This window comes from Stegostoma tigrinum, chromosome 28 (assembly GCF_030684315.1).
Source record: "Stegostoma tigrinum isolate sSteTig4 chromosome 28, sSteTig4.hap1, whole genome shotgun sequence".
Classification (NCBI taxonomy): Eukaryota; Metazoa; Chordata; class Chondrichthyes; order Orectolobiformes; family Stegostomatidae; genus Stegostoma; species Stegostoma tigrinum.
This window is the reverse complement of record NC_081381.1, coordinates 43,655,266-43,674,964: the sequence shown is the minus strand read 5'-3', so window position 1 is coordinate 43,674,964 and position 19,699 is coordinate 43,655,266. Positions and strand designations below refer to the sequence as shown.

At 44.4% G+C, this 19,699-nt stretch overlaps 1 protein-coding gene across 16 annotated transcripts in view; it reads left to right on the top strand.

Moving 5' to 3' along the window:
* The window catches only part of LOC125466588 (eukaryotic translation initiation factor 4 gamma 3-like), a 327,506-nt gene that overhangs the window by 94,066 nt on the left and 213,741 nt on the right, over nt 1-19,699 (top strand). The gene's annotated exons all lie outside the window — the stretch shown is intronic.

The window sequence follows — 19,699 nt, the reverse complement described above, 5'->3', positions numbered from 1 at the left end:
GCCATTAAAAGAGAACAGCAAGAGAAATGAAAAGAGGGGTCAGCAGCTGCAGCCAATAAAACCGTCTTCACCTCCATTAGCTGGAACTGTCTTTGCTGTTGGAAAACCTAGAAGGCAAAGATGGGGACTTATAAGCTGTGTGGTAATCCATACATCTCACTTTCACCCAGCCATTTACAAGAGTCATCCTCTGCCGCAAGAGATTGTCAAGAGATATAGTTTTAAAGAGAGATGGGATGCGACAAAGAGCTGTAGGAAGCTTCTTTTAAAAAAAAATCAAAAACTGACATTATGCACTGCTTAGCAAAACAAAATGCCTAAATGTGCCTTTAGATTTTCCAGATATCCAATTAAACAACTTATTTATTGTAAATTGGGTTGCAAATTTCTGAAAGAAAGCAAGTTGCTCATAGAGTGCTGAGAAGAAATCATGATGCCAATTAGACTGCCTTTCCCTTCCCCATTGCTGGTTTTGTGTGTTGATGGTGGTTACACAGAAGCATAGGAAATAGGTGCAATAGTAGGCCATTTGGCCCTTTTGAGCCTGCTCCACCATTCAATGCAATCATGACTTATTATGCAACTCAGTACTGTGTTCCCATTTTCACCCCTTCTCCATTAATCCCTTGTAAACATTGTGTTTTGGCCTTCACAGCTTTCTGTAGCAGAGAATTCCACAAGCTTACCCGATTCTCCCCATCTCAGCCCTAAATGGCTGACTCTGTATCCTTAAACTGTAACTCCTGGTTGTGGTATCTCTGAACATTGGGAAACAGCCTTCCCACTTCTACTTGTCGAATCCTGTTAAAATTTTATAGGTTTCTAGTGAGATTCCCCTCGTTCTTCTAAACTCTTTTGAACATAGTCTGAACTGATCCAGTTTCTCTTCCTCTGTCAGTTCTGCCATCCATGGAACCAGTCTGGTTAACTCTTAATTCACTCCTGTCATAGACAGAACATCGTTCCTCAGATAAGGAGAGCAAAAGTGCACTCGATTCAGGTGTGGTCTGACCAAGGCCCTGAACAATTGACGTAAGAAATCCCTGCCCATGTACTTGAATTCTGTTACTATGAAGTCCAACAAATCATCAGCTACTTCCACTGCTAGGTGCACCTGCATATTTGCTTTCAATAACTCATGTTCAAAGACTCCCAGGGTCAATTGCATTTCTCCCTTTCTAACCTATTGCCATTGACATAATCTGACAAAATGGATAACCTTACATTTATCCACATTACGCTTCATCCGCCACACATTTTCCCACACTCTCAACTTCATTAAATTGCACTGAAGCATCTCTGCATCCTCTTCACAGTTCACTCTCCCACTCAACTTTTTGTTTACAAACTTTTGAGGTATTACATTTAGTCTTTCAGTTGTATCATTAATACGTATTGTAAATAGCTGGGGCTGGAGCAATATGTCTGCGGTACCCTATTGATCAGTACTTACCACTCAAAAAAGTTCTGTTTATTCCTACTTTCAGACACTTTAGAGATCTCACACTCTAAGGCACCATTGCCCAATTTGACTGTTCTATCATTTGGGGAAATCTCTTCAGTTCTGCTTACAAAGATAGAAGGGAGACAGTAACTTGAAGGTGAAGTACAGGAAAATCAATGGATTGGGTATGTGTAAAGACTGAAGGCATGGATGTTTCATCTGAGCCTAAGGTTTCCAGGTGATAACCTGAGAGTTACAAATATTTTAAACTCGGAGGTTCTAACTAAAAATGATTATCTTTGGAGTGCTATCAGAAAATACTTCACGCAAATTGTGATAACTGCTGGGAATGCACTCCCAATCAAGGTGAAGGCCCTGGAATGGTTTAAACACCAAGTTGCAGTAGTGGAGAGTGAAATTTCAGGCCTTGAATAGATAGGCTGATTGGTCAGATATTTGTTGTTTGTGACAGATGTGCCTGTAAAAGGATTTTGCTGTAAACTGTTCTTTTTGGAGAGGTGTGTTGCAAGCATTGTACCAGGTGTCTGCTCCATGGAAAGCAGAGTAAATAGCTTTACCTTTTTTAAAGTTAGACAAAAAGAACATATATGGGTGGTGCCAGGCTCTCTCAGACCTGGGTTTTAGTTTTCCTTTCAGTTGTTGAAATTGGGATTTTGGAGATGGAACTGCGAGATAAGGCTCTCGCTTTTGATGTAAAATCTTGAGCTCTGCTGCTCATTTCATTATTCTGACTTTTCCTCTGGACTGGAGATAGCACATGAGTGAAACGGTTTTGTTGATTTTTGCCTAGGCCTTTATGTTTATTGGATGCTGCTATATTGTAACAATTGACGTGTAATAGTCAAACAATAAATAATTTTAAGTGTTTTGATACATGGAACATAGAACATAGAACGATACAGCACAGTACAGGCCCTTTGACCCCCCGATGTTGTGCTGAACTTTTACCCAAAGCCTAAGGTCTATCTAACCTCCACCACTACCTTATAGTCATCCATATGCCTATCTAATAGAGGCTTAAATGCCCCTAATGAGGCCGACTCCATACAGTTAAAGTTATACCAATTTTTTTAGTTTATACCTTAACTGTGGTATAAGAATAAAGTGTGTTTTGCTTAAAGCCTACTAGTTCAATCAGTTAAGTCACATCTGGAATGCAATGCCTTACATTTGGCTTCGTATAAGATAAAAGTTACAGCCAGAGATAAGGGGAACTGCAGATGCTGGAGAACCCAAGATAACAAAGTGCGAATTTGGATGAACACAGCAGGCCAAACAGCATCTCAGGAGCACAAAAGCTGACGTTTCGGGCCTAGACCCTTCATCAGAGTTATAAAAGTTACGGTCTAGGCTATTTCTCTGATATTCTCTGAGGTCCATAACACCAAATCTTTAGTATTGTGTGATGGTTACAGCTTGTTAGTAATCAACATAAGTGCACATATTACTACTCCATATCCTTGCCAGACTAGCAAGGCCTCTATGGCTAAATCTCCCTGTTCAGGTTGATCACCGTTAGGAATGTGTTGACCGACCACAAAACAGTGTGTCAAATTTAAGATAATAAAATGTGAGGCTGGATGAACACAGCAGGCCCAGCAGCATCTCAGGAGCACAAAAGCAGACGTTTCGGGCCTAGGCCCTTCATCAGAGAGCTTCTGATGAAAGGTCTAGGCCCGAAACGTCTGCTTTTGTGCTGCTGGGCCTGCTGTGTTCATCCAGCCTCACATTTTATTATCTTGGATTCTCCAGCATCTGCAGTTCCCATTATCAGTGTGTCAAATTTATGTATTCCAAATCCAGTAGTCTTTTGCAAGATGATTTCAAATTTTAACTCAACTGAAATTTACTAGGGATGGTGCACAGCTAAGTAAGACGTAGTTTTTATTAAGTGCAATATATCTGAAATAATGTCTTTCAAAATCGAGTTGATTCATGCTGATTGAGTTGGTCAATTATTATTAAAGCATTGTGGTTGTCTCTTAACTGCCCTCTGGGCAATTAGGAATAGAACATAAAACAATACAGCGCAGAACAGGCCCTTCGGCCCTTGATGTTGCGCCGACCTGTGAACTAATCTAAGCCCCTCCCCCTACACTATCCCATCATTATCCATATGCTTATCCAAGGACTGTTTAAATTCCCTTACTGTGACTGAGTTAACTACATTGGCAGGGAGGGCATTCCACGCCCTTACCTCTCTGAGTAAAGAACCCGCCTCTGACATCTGTCTTAAATCTATCACCCCTCAATTTGTAGCTATGCCCCCTCGTACAAGCTGAAGTCATCATCTTCGGAAAAAGACTCTCACTGTCCACCCTATCTAATCCTCTGATCATCTTGTATGCCTCTATTAAATCCCCTCTTAGCCTCCTTCTCTCCAATGAGAACAGACCCAAGTCCCTCGGCCTTTCTTCATAGGGCCTGCGCTCCAGACCAGGCAACATCCTGGTCAATCTCCTCTGCACCTTTTCCACTACTTCCACATCCTTCCTGTAATGGGGCGACCAGAACTGCGCGCAGTATTCCAAATGAGGCCGCACTAGCATTTTGTACAGTTGCAGCATGTCATCACGGCTCCGGAACTCAATCCCTCTACCGATAAAACCTAAAACACAGTAAGCCTTCTTAACAGCACTATCAACCTGGGTGGCAACTTTCGGGGATCAATGTACATGGACACCAAGATCCCTCTGCACATCTACACTACCAAGAATCTTTCCATTGACCCGGTATTCTGCCTTCCTAATATTCCTCCCAAAGTGAATCACCTCACATTTATCCGTATTAAACTCCGTTTGCCACCTTTCGGCCCAATTCTGCAGTTTATCCAAGTCTCCCTGCAACGTTCTATCACACTGTCCACCACTCCACTGACTTTAGTGTCATCTGCAAACTTACTAACCCATCCACCTATGCCTGCGTCCAAGTCATTTATAAAAATGACAAACAGCAGTGGTACCAAAACAGATCCTTGAGCTACACCACTAGTAACCGGACTCCAGGCTGAATATTTTCCATCAACTACCACGTGTTGCCTTCTTACAGAAAGCCAGTTTCTAATCCAAACTGCTAAATCTCCCTCAATCCCGTGCCTCTGTATTTTCTCCAATAGCCTACCATTTGGACCCTTATCAAAGGCTTTACTGAAGTCCATATACACCACGTCAACTGCCCTACCCTCATCCACATGCTTGGTCACCTTCTCAAAAAACTCAATAAGGTTTGTGAGACACGACCTTCCCTTGACGAATCCATGCTGACTACCTCCAATCAAATTGTTGCTTGCTAGATGATCGTAAATCCTATCTCTTATAATCCTTTCCAAAATTTTTCCTACAACAAACATAAGGCTCACAGGTCTATAATTACCTGGGTCATCCCTACTGCCCTTCTTGAACAAGGGCACAACATGTGCAGTCCTCTAGTACCAAACCTGTAGACAATGAGGACTGAAAGATCAAGGCCGAAGGCTCAGCCGCCTCCCTAGTTTCCCAGACAACCCTCGGAAAAGTCCCATCTGGCCCAGGGGATTTATCTACCTTCACAGCTTCTAGAATTGATAATACCTCCTCCTTACTAACCTTAATCCTTTCAATTCTAGTAGCCTGTAACTCAGTCATCTCCTCTACAATATTCTCCTGTTCCTCAGTGAAAACAGATGAGAAATAATCATTTAGCACCTCTCCAATCTCCACAGGGTCCACACACAACTTCCCACTTCTGTCTTTGACTCGCCCTATTCCTACCCTAGTCATCCTCTTATTCCTCACATACCTACAGAAAACTTTAGGGTTCTCCTTTATTCTACCTGCGAATGTCTGCTCATGTCCCCTCCTTGCTCTTAACTTTCTCTTTAAATCCTTCCTAGCTAATCTGTAACTCTCCATCACCTCATCTGAGCCATCTTGTCTCACCGTCACATAAGCTTCCCTCTCCTGCTTAATAAGAGATACAATTTCTTTAGTAAACTACAGTTCCCTTACCTTATCGCTTCCTCCCTGCCTGACAGGGACATACCTATCAAGGACACACAATATCTGTTCCTTAAACCAGCTCCACATCTCCATTGTCCCCATGCCCTGCATTTTGCTAACCCATTCTGTGCCTCCTAAGTCTTGCCTAATCGCATTATAATTGCCCTTCCCCCATCTATAACTCTTGCACTGTGGCATGTTCCTATCCCTTTCCATCGCTAAACTAAATGTAACCGAATTATGGTCACTCTCTCCAAAGTGCTCACCTACCTCTAAATCAAACACCTGGCCTGGTTCATTACCAAGTACCAGATCCAGTGTGGCCTCCCCTCTTGTCGGCCCTTCGACATACTGAGTCAGGAAACCCTCCTGCACACGTTGGACAAAAACTGATCCATCCAACGTACTAGAGTTATAGCATTTCCAGTCAATGTTAGGGAAGTTAAGTTCTCCCATAATGACCACCCTGTTCTTTTCACTCCTGCCCAGAATAGTTTTGCCGATCCTCTCCTCCACATCCCTGGAACTTTTCGGGGGCCTATAAAAAATACTCCCAGCAGTGTTACCTCTCCTCTCCTGTTTCTGACCTCAGCCCATACCACCTCAGTAGACGAGTCCTTATCAAAAGTTCTTTTAGCCACCGTTATACTGTCCTTTACTAACAAAGCCACACCTACCGCTCTTTTACCGCCTTCCCTTCCCTGACCGTAATGAAAGAACTAAACCCTGGAACCTGCAACATCCATTCCTGACCGTGCTCTATCCATGTCTCCGAAATGGCCACAACATCGAAGTCCCAGGTACCTTTCCAAGATGCAAGCTCACCTACCTTATTCCGGATACCCCTGGCATTAAAGTAGACACAGTTCAACCCAGCTTGCTGTCTGCCAGCACACTCCTGTGACAGTGAGGTCCTGTCCTCCAGTGAGGCAATAAATGCTGCCGAGCTAGCGACACCCTCGTCCTGTGAATGAATAAAGGAAAAAGAATTTGACTTACTTCTGAATTACCACCGTGAGCTGTACAAGCATGTTACAGTTGGCCTCTCAAATGGGCTGTCACCATTTCCTAAAGATGCTTATGAGTATACCAGGTAATTAGAAAAGTCAGAGATAATGGGAACTGCAGATGCTGGAGATTCCAAGATAATAAAATGTGAGGCTGGATGAACACAGCAGGCCAAGCAGCATCTCAGGAGCACAAAAGCTGACGTTTCGGGCCTAGACCCTTCATCAGAGAGGGGGATGGGGGGAGGGAACTGGAATAAATAGGGAGAGAGGGGGAGGCGGACCGAAGATGGAGAGTAAAGAAGATAGGTGGAGAGGGTGTAGGTGGGGAGGTAGGGAGGGGATAGGTCAGTCCAGGGAAGACGGACAGGTCAAGGAGGTGGGATGAGGTTAGTAGGTAGCTGGGGGTGCGGCTTGGGGTGGGAGGAAGGGATGGGTGAGAGGAAGAACCGGTTAGGGAGGCAGAGACAGGTTGGACTGGTTTTGGGATGCAGTGGGTGGGGGGGAAGAGCTGGGCTGGTTGTGTGGTGCAGTGGGGGGAGGGGATGAACTGGGCTGGTTTAGGGATGCAGTGGGGGAAGGGGAGATTTTGAAACTGGTGAAGTCCACATTGATACCATATGGCTGCAGGGTTCCCAGGCGGAATATGAGTTGCTGTTCCTGCAACCTTCGGGTGGCATCATTGTGGCAGTGCAGGAGGCCCATGATGGACATGTCATCAAGAGAATGGGAGGGGGAGTGGAAATGGTTTGCGACTGGGAGGTGCAGTTGTTGTTGCGAACTGAGCGGAGGTGTTCTGCAAAGCGGTCCCCAAGACTCCGCTTGGTTTCCCCAATGTAGAGGAAGCCGCACCGGGTACAGTGGATGCAGTATACCACATTGGCAGATGTGCAGGTGAACCTCTGCTTAATGTGGAATGTCATCTTGGGGCCTGGGATGGGGGTGAGGGAGGAGGTGTGGGGACAAGTGTAGCATTTCCTGCGGTTGCAGGGGAAGGTGCCGGGTGTGGTGGGGTTGGAGGGCAGTGTGGAGCGAACAAGGGAGTCACGGAGAGAGTGGTCTCTCCGGAAAGCAGACAGGGGAGGGGATGGAAAAATGTCTTGGGTGGTGGGGTCGGATTGTAAATGGCGGAAGTGTCGGAGGATAATGCGTTGTATCCGGAGGTTGGTAGGGTGGTGTGTGAGAACGAGGAGGATCCTCTTGGGGCGGTTGTGGCGGGGGCGGGGTGTGAGGGATGTGTCGCGGGAGATGCGGGAGACGCGGTCAAGGGCGTTCTCAATCACCGTGGGGGGAAAGTTGCGGTCCTTAAAGAACTTGGACATCTGGGATGTGCGGGAGTGGAATGTCTGATCGTGCTTGTAGCGCAAACCATTTCCACTCCCCCTCCCATTCTCTTGATGACATGTCCATCATGGGCCTCCTGCACTGCCACAATGATGCCACCCGAAGGTTGCAGGAACAGCAACTCATATTCCGCCTGGGAACCCTGCAGCCATATGGTATCAATGTGGACTTCACCAGTTTCAAAATCTCCCCTTCCCCCACTGCATCCCTAAACCAGCCCAGTTCATCCCCTCCCCCCACTGCACCACACAACCAGCCCAGCTCTTCCCCCCCACCCACTGCATCCCAAAACCAGTCCAACCTGTCTCTGCCTCCCTAACCGGTTCTTCCTCTCACCCATCCCTTCCTCCCACCCCAAGCCGCACCCCCAGCTACCTACTAACCTCATCCCACCTCCTTGACCTGTCCGTCTTCCCTGGACTGACCTATCCCCTCCCTACCTCCCCACCTACACCCTCTCCACCTATCTTCTTTACTCTCCATCTTCGGTCCGCCTCCCCCTCTCTCCCTATTTATTCCAGTTCCCTCCCCCCATCCCCCTCTCTGATGAAGGGTCTAGGCCCGAAACGTCAGCTTTTGTGCTCCTGAGATGCTGCTTGGCCTGCTGTGTTCATCCAGCCTCACATTTTATTATAATTAGAAAAGTCACTCGTCTTTAGCACCAATCTTCAGGATGCCGCCAAAGTTTTTACAGGTGTGTATCTAACTTTAGTTTCAAGACAATCTAATACAGTCTCTTTGTCATGTTGAATCTTCTTTAGGGATAGCAAAAGCTATTAGGAATGCTGTTTGCAGAACTTTTGCTCTTTTTGTGTCTGGAGTTGGGCTCAGTTTGTGCGCTTCTGTATTGTGCCCTGTTGGAGGATCATATATGTTGAAGATAAAGCTTATTGTGATGTAGAGAGTGATGAGGGAAATGGGTACTTTCAGAAATGAGGAATAAAAAGTAAGTTGGCTTTTAGCTGGAGGATATTACTTTAAACAGATTGGAAGGATTATGGGTAATCTTTCTTTGTGTTGCTGTTCGAAAATCTATTGAATTGTAATAGTTTTATTTAGTGCTTGTGCAATTCATTTACTAATTGAGCACTAATCATTCTTGTACTTGGCTCATTGTAAAGCTTTGAAAAACCTGTGATATGAACATGATTATGTGAAAAGAAATTTGAAAGATTTCTGTTTTTCCTCTGATTTCCACTCCAAATCTTTTGTTTTCAACTTTTGGTTTAATTCTCTCCTTTTCATTTCACTCTGTCCTGGTTGGGAAATGTTGAAACACAGTTTCTACAGATTTTCACTGGTGTACTGTTTAACACTCGAACCACAAGCGATGCTTTTGTGCATGTAGTTGCCAATTTCTTCCTCTTTACTGTTATAGAAATTGTTCTCAAGAGACTTAAGAATAAATTGAACAAAAACACATGATTCGTCATTTTAGTTTTTGTTAAATATTTAAGTTAACTCTCCTCTTAATTAGTTTGTTGACAAATAATATTAAATTGTGTTCCATCCTCTCCTCCAACAACATGCAAGGAACTTGGACTTTCCTTTTTTTGGATTGAAACATTTCTTCAGGCACCCATTGCTGTTTCTTCATTAAACCAAACTTGTCGCATGTCCTGCATTCCTGCTCTTTGGTATAATTTCTCTCCCAGATTATTTTTCCCCAAATCAAACTGTTGATTGTTGTTATTGCACACCTCTGGAGCCGGTGGTGCTTGAACCTGACCTTGTGGCCCAGAAGTAGAGACGATACCACTGCACCACCAGAGCCCTATATAATTTGTATCATATTGTCTTCACAACCATGAGATCCAACCACCATATTTTATTTCCTATTCATGATCAATGCTGGTTATTTCACTTGGCTACCTCTCCAGTTTGCTAACTACTGTTGCAATTTGGTGCATGTCCTCATTTTACTGAATAAAATTACTTTTATGAGCCTCTTTTACCTCAAAACTTGCTTTCCCTGCCCCTTCCCCACACTTCCACCACCCTCACCACTCTAATTGTATGTAAATGTTTTACCACCTACAAGAAATGTACTAAAGTTGAACATACTGTTGAATGCCTACTTTTTGGGAGCTAATACATGATTCCATTAAGGGTAGATATGTAACTAATGTTTGTAATTAGTTACGTGGTGACTACCTTGCCTTGGCTGCCATTTCATGGTTGAGAGTTGCGAGAGGGAGTTAGGAATCCAGTGTCATCTAGGAAAAGGGGAACCAAGGGTGAAGTCTCATTCATTATCCTTGTACCATGCATTACAGAGACTCTAGAGTAATATTGGCAGCATTCACGGACTGTATTGCCTGTGTGCCTGCTGAGTGGGATATCAGTGGTATGATAACCAAAGTGCAAAAATAAAGACAAACAGCTTGTAGCATTAGTTGGTGCCAAGAAAGGATATTTTTGAAATGAGTTTTCGTATTCTACACCTGTTGGATCTTATTCTGGTGTGTGCCTTTTCCATTTTTAGGTGTTATGAACCTTGTTACCTTAGTTTCTCGACGGTATTTTTCATCTAATTGCCATCTACAATGACTGTATTATGTTGGCAAGTTGAGTGGGCATTTATGTTATTTCACTTTGCATGCAAAGTGTTTATTAAGGTAACTAATTCACTATCTAATATGCTACCTGCTACAAAATATGAACTTGGGTAGTGAAGAAAATTTTTTATTTTTGCTACCATGATAACTTCACACAAGTAAATGGCAGTACCTGTGTTTTGAGGTTTTCTTTGGATCTTGGCGATTGGAATCTTTATGATTTGGGGGAGGGTGAGGCAGCTTAAGATATAAAAATGTTTTGATCCTAGTGGTTGTGATGGGATCATAATTACAGCAGAATAGAGTGGCATTGGCTCAAAAGACTCAGAGGTACAGGTGTAATCTGCTTGGTTTATGTTCCAAGTATATATGTAACGTTCAACCCAGGACACTCTATATATGGCACACAGAATTCCTGCTCCTTAAGTTACTGCCATTGGCGCAACTCTATCTATGGCAGTGTTCTTTGACACCATAGATTGTGACATACAAGATGACCCGATTTTGTGGCATCAAAAATCGTGGTTTTGCCTGTGTCCCACACAGAGTCATAGAATCATATAGCACTGAAACAGACCCTACGGTCCCACCAGAATCCCAGATTAAACTAGTCCCACCTCCCTGCTTCTGGCCTATCTCCCGCCAAACCTTTCCTGTCCATGTACTTATCCAAATGTCTTTTAAGCGTTGTAATTATACCCACATGCACCATTTCTTCAGGAAGTTCATTCCACACGTGAACCATCCTCTGTGTAAAAAAAAAAATGCCCCTCATGTCTTTTTCTCCTCATACCTTATATGTGTTCCCTATCTTGATATCCCTCCATTCTGTGGAAAAGACAACTACCATTAACTCTATCTATACCCCTCATTTTTTGACAAACTTGAATAAGATTGTCTTTGAACCTCATACACTCCAGTGAAAAAAAGGCTCAGACAATGCAGCCTTTCTTAATAACTGAAATCTCCCATTCTTGGCAATATCCTGGTAAATCTCTCATGAACTCTCTCCAGCTTAATAATATCCTTTCTGTAACTGTTGTGAGTTCTGAGGAAGGGTCATTGGATCTGAAACGATAACGCTGTTTTCTCCTTCTCAGATGCTGCCAAACTTGCTGAGCTTTTCCAGCAACTTTGTTTTGGTTCCTGATTTACAGCATCCACAGTTCTTTCGGTTTTTATTTCCTTTCTGTAACTGGTCAACCAGAACTGGACACACTATTCCAGAAGAGGCGTCTGTCCTTTATAACTTCAACATGACTTCACAACTTCTGAACTTAAAGGACTGAGCACAGCAGGTGCCCGAGATCCCTCTGTTCTACAGCATGACCCAAGGCCCTGCCATTACTTGTATAAGCCCTACCCTTGTTTATTGTACCAAAATGCAGTACCTTGCATTTATCCAGATTGAACTTCGTCTGCCATTTTTCAGTCCATTGACCCATAATTCAACAACTGCTTTTCGGATAATCCATGCTTTACTTGGATTAGTAGTCATTCTCAATTTTTCACCCCAGAAATGTGTTTTGCTTCCCTTATACTTTAAGTAAATGCATACCACCAACCGTAGGGTTCTGGAATGAATAAATTGTATAAAGACCACATCGTTTTATTTTTCTTTGTTTTCAAATGTGGCCTAAATTGGGAAAAGATAATAAAATGTGAGGCTGGATGAACACAGCAGGCCAAGCAGCATCTCAGGAGCACAAAAGCTGACGTTTCGGGCCTAGACCCTTCATCAGAGAGGGGATGGGGGGAGGGAACTGGAATAAATAGGGAGAGAGGGGGAGGCGGACCGAAGATGGAGAGTAGAGAAGATAGGTGGAGAAGGTGTGGGTGGGGAGGTAGGGAGGGGATAGGTCAGTCCAGGGAAGACGGACAGGTCAAGGAGGTGGGATGACGTTAGTGGGTAGCTGGGGGTGCGGCTTGGGGTGGGAGGAAGGGATGGGTGAGAGGAAGAACCGGTTAGGGAGGCAGAGACAGGTTGGACTGGTTTTGGGATGCAGTGGGTGGGGGGGAAGAGCTGGGCTGGTTGTGTGGTGCAGTGGGGGGAGGGGATGAACTGGGCTGGTTTAGGGATGCAGTGGGGGAAGGGGAGATTTTGAAACTGGTGAAGTCCACATTGATACCATATGGCTGCAGGGTTCCCAGGCGGAATATGAGTTGCTGTTCCTGCAACCTTCGGGTGGCATCATTGTGGCAGTGCAGGAGGCCCATGATGGACATGTCATCAAGAGAATGGGAGGGGGAGTGGAAATGGTTTGCGACTGGGAGGTGCAGTTGTTTGTTGCGAACTGAGCGGAGGTGTTCTGCAAAGCGGTCCCCAAGCCTCCGCTTGGTTTCCCCAATGTAGAGAAAGCCGCACCGGGTACAGTGGATGCAGCATACCACATTGGCAGATGTGCAGGTGAACCTCTGCTTAATGTGGAATGTCATCTTGGGGCCTGGGATGGGGGTGAGGGAGGAGGTGTGGGGACAAGTGTAGCATTTCCTGCGGTTGCAGGGGAAGGTGCCGGGTGTGGTGGGGTTGGAGGGCAGTGTGGAGCGAACAAGGGAGTCACGGAGAGAGTGGTCTCTCCGGAAAGCAGACAGGGGTGGGGATGGAAAAATGTCTTGGGTGGTGGGGTCGGATTGTAAATGGCGGAAGTGTCGGAGGATAATGCGTTGTATCCGGAGGTTGGTAGGGTGGTGTGTGAGAACGAGGGGGATCCTCTTGGGGCGGTTGTGGCGGGGGCGGGGTGTGAGGGATGTGTCGCGGGAAATGCAGGAGACGCGGTCAAGGGCGTTCTCAATCACCGTGGGGGGGAAGTTGCGGTCCTTAAAGAACTTGGACATCTGGGATGTGCGGGAGTGGAATGTCTTATCGTGGGAGCAGATGCGGCGGAGGCGGAGGAATTGGGAATAGGGGATGGAATTTTTGCAGGAGGGTGGGTGGGAGGAGGTGTATTCTAGGTAGCTGTGGGAGTCGGTGGGCTTGAAATGGACATCAGTTACAAGCTGGTTGCCTGAGATGGAGACTGAGAGGTCCAGGAAGGTGAGGGATGTGCTGGAGATGGCCCAGGTGAACTGAAGGTTGGGGTGGAAGGTGTTGGTGAAGTGGATGAACTGTTCGAGCTCCTCTGGGGAGCAAGAGGCGGCGCCGATACAGTCATCAATGTACCGGAGGAAGAGGTGGGGTTTGGGGCCTGTGTAGGTGCGGAAGATGGACTGTTCCACGTAACCTACAAAGAGGCAGGCATAGCTGGGGCCCATGCGGGTGCCCATGGCCACCCCCTTAGTCTGTAGGAAGTGGGAGGAGTCAAAAGAGAAGTTGTTGAGTGTGAGGACGAGTTCCGCTAGGCGGATGAGAGTGTCGGTGGAGGGGGCCTGGTCGGGCCTGCGGGACAGGAAGAAGCGGAGGGCCTTGAGGCCATCTCCATGCGGAATGCAGGTGTACAGGGACTGGACGTCCATGGTGAATATGAGGTGTTGGGGGCCAGGGAATTGGAAGTCCTGGAGGAGGTGGAGGGCGTGGGTGGTGTCACGGACATAGGTGGGGAGTTCCTGGACCAAAGGGGAGAAAATGGAGTCCAGATAGGTGGAGATGAGTTCGGTGGGGCAGGAGCAGGCTGAGACGATGGGTCGACCAGGGCAGGCAGGTTTGTGGATTTTGGGAAGGAGATAGAAACGGGCCGTGCGGGGTTGGGGAACAATGAGGTTGGAGGCTGTGGGTGGGAGGTCCCCTGAGGTGATGAGGTCATGAATGGTGTTGGAGATGATGGTTTGGTGCTCGGGTGTGGGGTCATGATCGAGGACGCGGTAGGAGGTGGTGTCGGAGAGTTGGCGTCTGGCCTCGGCGATGTAGAGGTCAGTACGCCATACTACCACTGCGCCACCCTTGTCTGCGGGTTTGATGGTTACCACTGCGCCACCCTTGTCTGCGGGTTTGATGGAAATTGGGAAATTGGGAAAAGAACTGCTTTGAACCATGGACTGTGGAAGCAGTTGCTTCACTTGATGAAAAAAGTGTTTGTGGAATTCTTTGTGAGTTGTGTGTACATTTGTTGCTCTGCTTAAGCAGTTGCATACATTTCAACGCCCTCCTAGGTAACGCCGACAGTGCACCTCTGGTGAATCATTGGTGTTCTGTCCATCTTGCTATTTATATGCTTCAGTTTGGGATGTTTGGTGCCACTTCTCATTCTCTTTCTCAGTGGTTTCTACACAGGGTCTAATTGAGTGTGTTTGTTGATGGAGTTCCGTTTAGAATACAAGGCCTCCATGAATTCCCTGGTGTGTCAGGCGGAACAGAACGCTGATGCTTCACTGGAGTCGCACTGACAGTGTTACCCAGCAGGGTGACGACACCGTTTGCACCCAAATTCACCAGCTTGGCGAGCATGTCTGTAACCTCACTCATAATCCGAGCTACAAATCTTCTTGAAAACTTTTAAATGATTGAAAGACTGAACAATTAATGCATCAACCACACTATGACTTCAGCAAAGAGCTGAAAGATTTGGAAATAAGATCGGAGGCCAAACTTGGAAGAGCTGAAGAGTGTCAGTAAATACTGTGGGCTGGTGCTATTCAACTATATTTGCCCAGTAATTTTTCCTCCACTCATAACATCCTTTTTGTTTGTCTCTCTCTCTCTCTCTCTCTCTCTTTGTGTGTGTGCGCACGTGCGTGTGCCAGGAGATTTAAGAAGCGGTTTAGAGTTTCAACTAGTAGAGTTATATGTGGAGAATTCATAGTTGTTTTTTGACAAGAATAAATTTTTTTTATCATAGGTATTTTCTTGTTCAATACTGAAACCTGCTCAGTGTTTTCTGTTAAGCTGAATTCATCAAATGGGATTATTGACTTGACTAAGCCTCTCTGATGAAGGGTCTAGGCCCGAAACGTCAGCTTTTGTGCTCCTAAGATGCTGCTTGGCCTACTGTGTTCATCCAGCGCCACACTTTGTCCCTCTTTTCTTGTACACTTCTGAATAGCCGGCAATTTATTTTACTATTCCCTTGCCTCAATTGTCGTCCCCAAATATTTACAGTCCACAAACACTTCTCTAGACTGAATTCACTTTCTGAGCTTATTGTTATCATTCTGTATTCTTCAGCTTTCTTACTCACTTTTGACCTACCAATTTTTGTATCATCTGTAAATGCCTTAACTATAATTAATGCCTTAATTGAAAAGGATACAATTACATTAGAAGCATTTTAGAAAAGGTTCAATTAGCTCAATCCTGGGACAAAGGGCTTACCTTGTGAAGAAAGGTTTACAAGAATGAGAAGTGATCCTGGTGAAGCATAAGGGGACTTGATAAGGTGGATGTTTTCTCTTCTGGAGTAAAATGGAAGTAGGGGACGTGGATTTGCAAATTAGTTTTGTTTTCATGATGGAAATGAAAATTTTATGTCTGGCTGAAATTCAATCCTAAATGACAGTGGAGATTTGGTCATTAAATATATTGAAGGTCGTTAGATTTTCAGCGAACATGGCAGTGAGGGTTATGAGGGTAGACAGGAAGGTGAAACTTGAACCACAACCAGATCAACCATGACCTTATCAAATGATGCCTCGAGGGGCCGAATTTCTAATCCTTGTGTCCATTTCATTACTTGTTCACGTTTCACTCCTTGACATCCTGGATCTGTAGATTTGGGTGCACCAGACTTTGACATTTTGGGAGCGTACTTGCACTGGGATCCTCTGAATATCGTGCTTGAATGCCCCTGACTGCTCTGGCATTGATATGCCTTCAAATAGCTGTTTCTAGAAAAATTTTGCTAAATTCCACGTAATGTTGGTAAAATTAACTTTACTTGGTGGTGATCTTGTACTTTTATCCAGCTCTTCTTTCCAATAACTATTCCAATTACATAGAAATTAGAATCCCTGCCCAACTTCATTCATAGGATACACATTTGCCCCCTTTGGATTTACTACATAACTGGTTTAAAACATTCTTTTTTTTTTGAAAGCATTTTAAGAGTTCTACACCCCCAATGTCTTCTGTAGTAATTTTATTCAAGTTAATATTAAGATGATTGAAATCCCCTTTTGGTATTGTCCTTTTGTTTTTGCAATTCTTAGTAATTTTCTGAAATTTTTGTTCTGTTTTTTTTTTCCTCCATGTTACTGTTTGGGTTTTATGGTGGCCCCTGACAGTGAATGGTATTACCATCACTGAACCCTCCATTATCAACATCCTTGGGATTACCATAGATTAGAATCTCAACTGGATCTTGTCATATAAACACAGTGGCTACAAGAGCGGGTCAGAGGCAGGGAATGCTGCAGTGAGTTGCTCATCACCTGACTCCCCAAAGCCTGCCCATCATCTACAAGGGACAAGTCAGGAGTGTGATGGAATACTGTTCACTTCCCTGGATGAGTGTAGCTCCTGCAACATTTAGGAAGCTTGACTGCACCCGGGGCAAAGCAGTCCACTTAATTGATACCACATCGACAAGCATCCAGTCCCTCCAGACCAATGTGCAGTAGCAGCAGTAAGTATTATCTACAAATTGCATTTCAGCCACTTGCCAAGTCTCTTTAGAGAACACCTTCCAGATCAATGACCACTTCCACTTAGAAGGACAAGGGCAAAAGGGAATACCCCTCCAAGCCACTTCGCACCCTGGCTTGAAAATATATCACCTTTCCATCATTGTCTTTGTGTCAAAATCCTGTCAGTACCTCTCTAACAGCAATGCGGGTCTACCTACAGCATGTGGTGGACTGCAGCAATTCAAGAAGGCAGCTCGCTATCACCTTCTCTAATGTCAACAAGGGATGGGCAGTAAATGCTGGCCAATCAGCAACACTCTCATCCCACGAATAAAAAGCAATGTTTGTGCCAGTGACTAGATCACTTAAATAAAGTTATTGGAATACTATATTCAAGTATCAATAGGGCAACGTTAAGGGAACAGTGATCATAATTTCATAAGAAGAGACAAAATGCTGGAATTACTCATGTATAGCATTATCTATGAATAGAAATAAGTTTTAGGCCGGGTAACTTTTGTCAGCACGTGATGGCAGTGACTGTCTCCCGAAGAAAGGGGTAGCCAACTTCTCATGACCTGCAACAGTGGGTAGATTTTCCACCATCAGCATAATAAGGGTTGCCATTGGCCAGAAACATACAAGTGCAATGGCTGCAAGAATGGGTCAGGTGCTGGGAATTCAGTGCCAACTCATTTACCTTGTGACAGCCCAATGCTTGACTGCTGTCTGCACTGTTCAGGTCAGGAGTGTATTGGAATAATCTTGCCTGTGTGAGTGCAGCTTGAGCAATACTCAAAAGTTTGATACCATCCAGTGCAAAGCAGCTGGTTTGGTGTCTCATGCACTAAGAGCACAATGATAGCAATGTATACCACCTACATGATGCACTATATTAACTCGCCAAAACCTGTTTGACAGCACCTTCCAACCTCCTTGTGACCTCTATCACTTAGAAGGACAGGGGCAGCAGACAAGTGAGACCTCTGACAAATTCTCCAAGCTATACACCATCCTGACTTAGAACTGTGCTGTTCCTTCAATACCTTAGGGTCAAAATTCTGAAGTACCCTCTAGGTGTGCCTATACTATATATACTGCAGCGATTCAAGCAAAAAGCTCAAGTTGTTAGTTAAGGATGAGTGAGGAATGTTGGACTTGATAATGACATTGTTTTTAAAACGTTTATTCATGGGATACCAATGTTGATTCCTCAGAGCAGCTTTGAAAATCCTAACCTATCATTTAATTGTTTTTAAAATATTGCCACTCTAAATGTCTCAAGATTTGCCTTTAATTTGGAAACTCAGACATCCGAGCAAGTGTCAGTGAAGGAATGGTCTGTTCATCTGTTTTTGTCTCGATACTATTTTTGAATGATTGTTGGATACAGTACTAGCAGCATCATAAAAGGTGTTGGAAAGAGAACGCAGTACTTCATTTCATTTGAAACAGTGCCGTGGACTGTCCATGTTCTGACCTAGAGGAAGAAAACAAGAAGCCATCCAGTTTGGGCATGATTAACTAATAGAGACCAGAAGGGATCCAGCAAGAGACAGAGCATGAATTTAATAAGAAGGTGACAGCAGGTATCACAGATTAGAACAGGTCACATTGAAATTAAGGAGGAATGCTGTTCCTTGATTTTTAGTGTGCAAATCCACAATATAAGAACTGGACTCAATGGGGACTGGAAATTGCTGATGTTTGTGGACAGTATAACAGTGATTGTTACTGCTCCAGTGTTCCGGAAGCCTGAATGAAATCCTAGGATGGAGTTGGGGACTTGAATTCCAGTCTGTTAAATAAATCTAGAATAAAAACGCTTAATTCAGCAAAATGGTGACTCTGGAATTTCTAGAATGTTGTGAAAATCCCATTTAAATCCATGTTATCGTTAGAGAAGGAAATCTGCATCCATGTTTGATCTGACTGAAATGTGATTTTTGATGCACAATAATTTGGTTGACTTTTAATTGTCCCCTGACATGACCAAGCAAGCATTCAATGGTGTTCAGAGAAATGGCTGAAACTACTTCCTTGAGAAGAAATGCTGTCTTTATCAGTGAATCCCACAGCTTGAGAGAATGGATAGTTTTAAATGGGTTAGTTGGACATTGCTCACTCTATAAATGATTTACAACTGATATTGGCATCCTTGATTAAACAGCTTCCTCAGTTTACAGCTCTATGTCCTGTTGCATGTTCCTTTGAGTATGAGTGTCCTAAACAAAATTCGACTACATTATGATGTGTTTGTTGTTGAATGCTCTACATAGTGTCAGCGGGCTAACACTTGAAGAATAGTTGCTTCAAGTGTAGATTGACCTAGTACCCCAAAAGCCGTCATCAGTTACAGGAGTGGAGCAGAGAAAAGTGGGGAAAAGTTTACTTCTAGCTCTTGCCATGTGACTACTTGAATGCTTGATCCCTCAGTATTGTAGTGGAAACAGTTACCTTGCCTTGAGACACTGTTTGTCTTCTCCTCAAGCTTCTCTTATTGAATAAGCTGGAAGTCTGTCAAATAAATCAACAAATACCACCTATTGGAATGCATATCTAACATGAGATTGTATGTACATTTTCTTGTATGCAGTGATGGGCCACAGAAGTACTATAAAAATTTTGAATGGAGGGCATAGGCTTCTCCATATTCAGGCAAAAAGCATTCATGTACTATGGAAATTGTAAGTAAGCCTTTCCCCACTTTATTATGCTCTGCTTCTATAACTGATGACAGCATGGAAACATTTTCCACTTTCAGAATTACACATACGTGGTTTCTGTAGGAGGAGAAATTATTCTGCAAGTGATTCAGTTTCGACTTGAGCAATTTGACTCAGTTTTGTACAT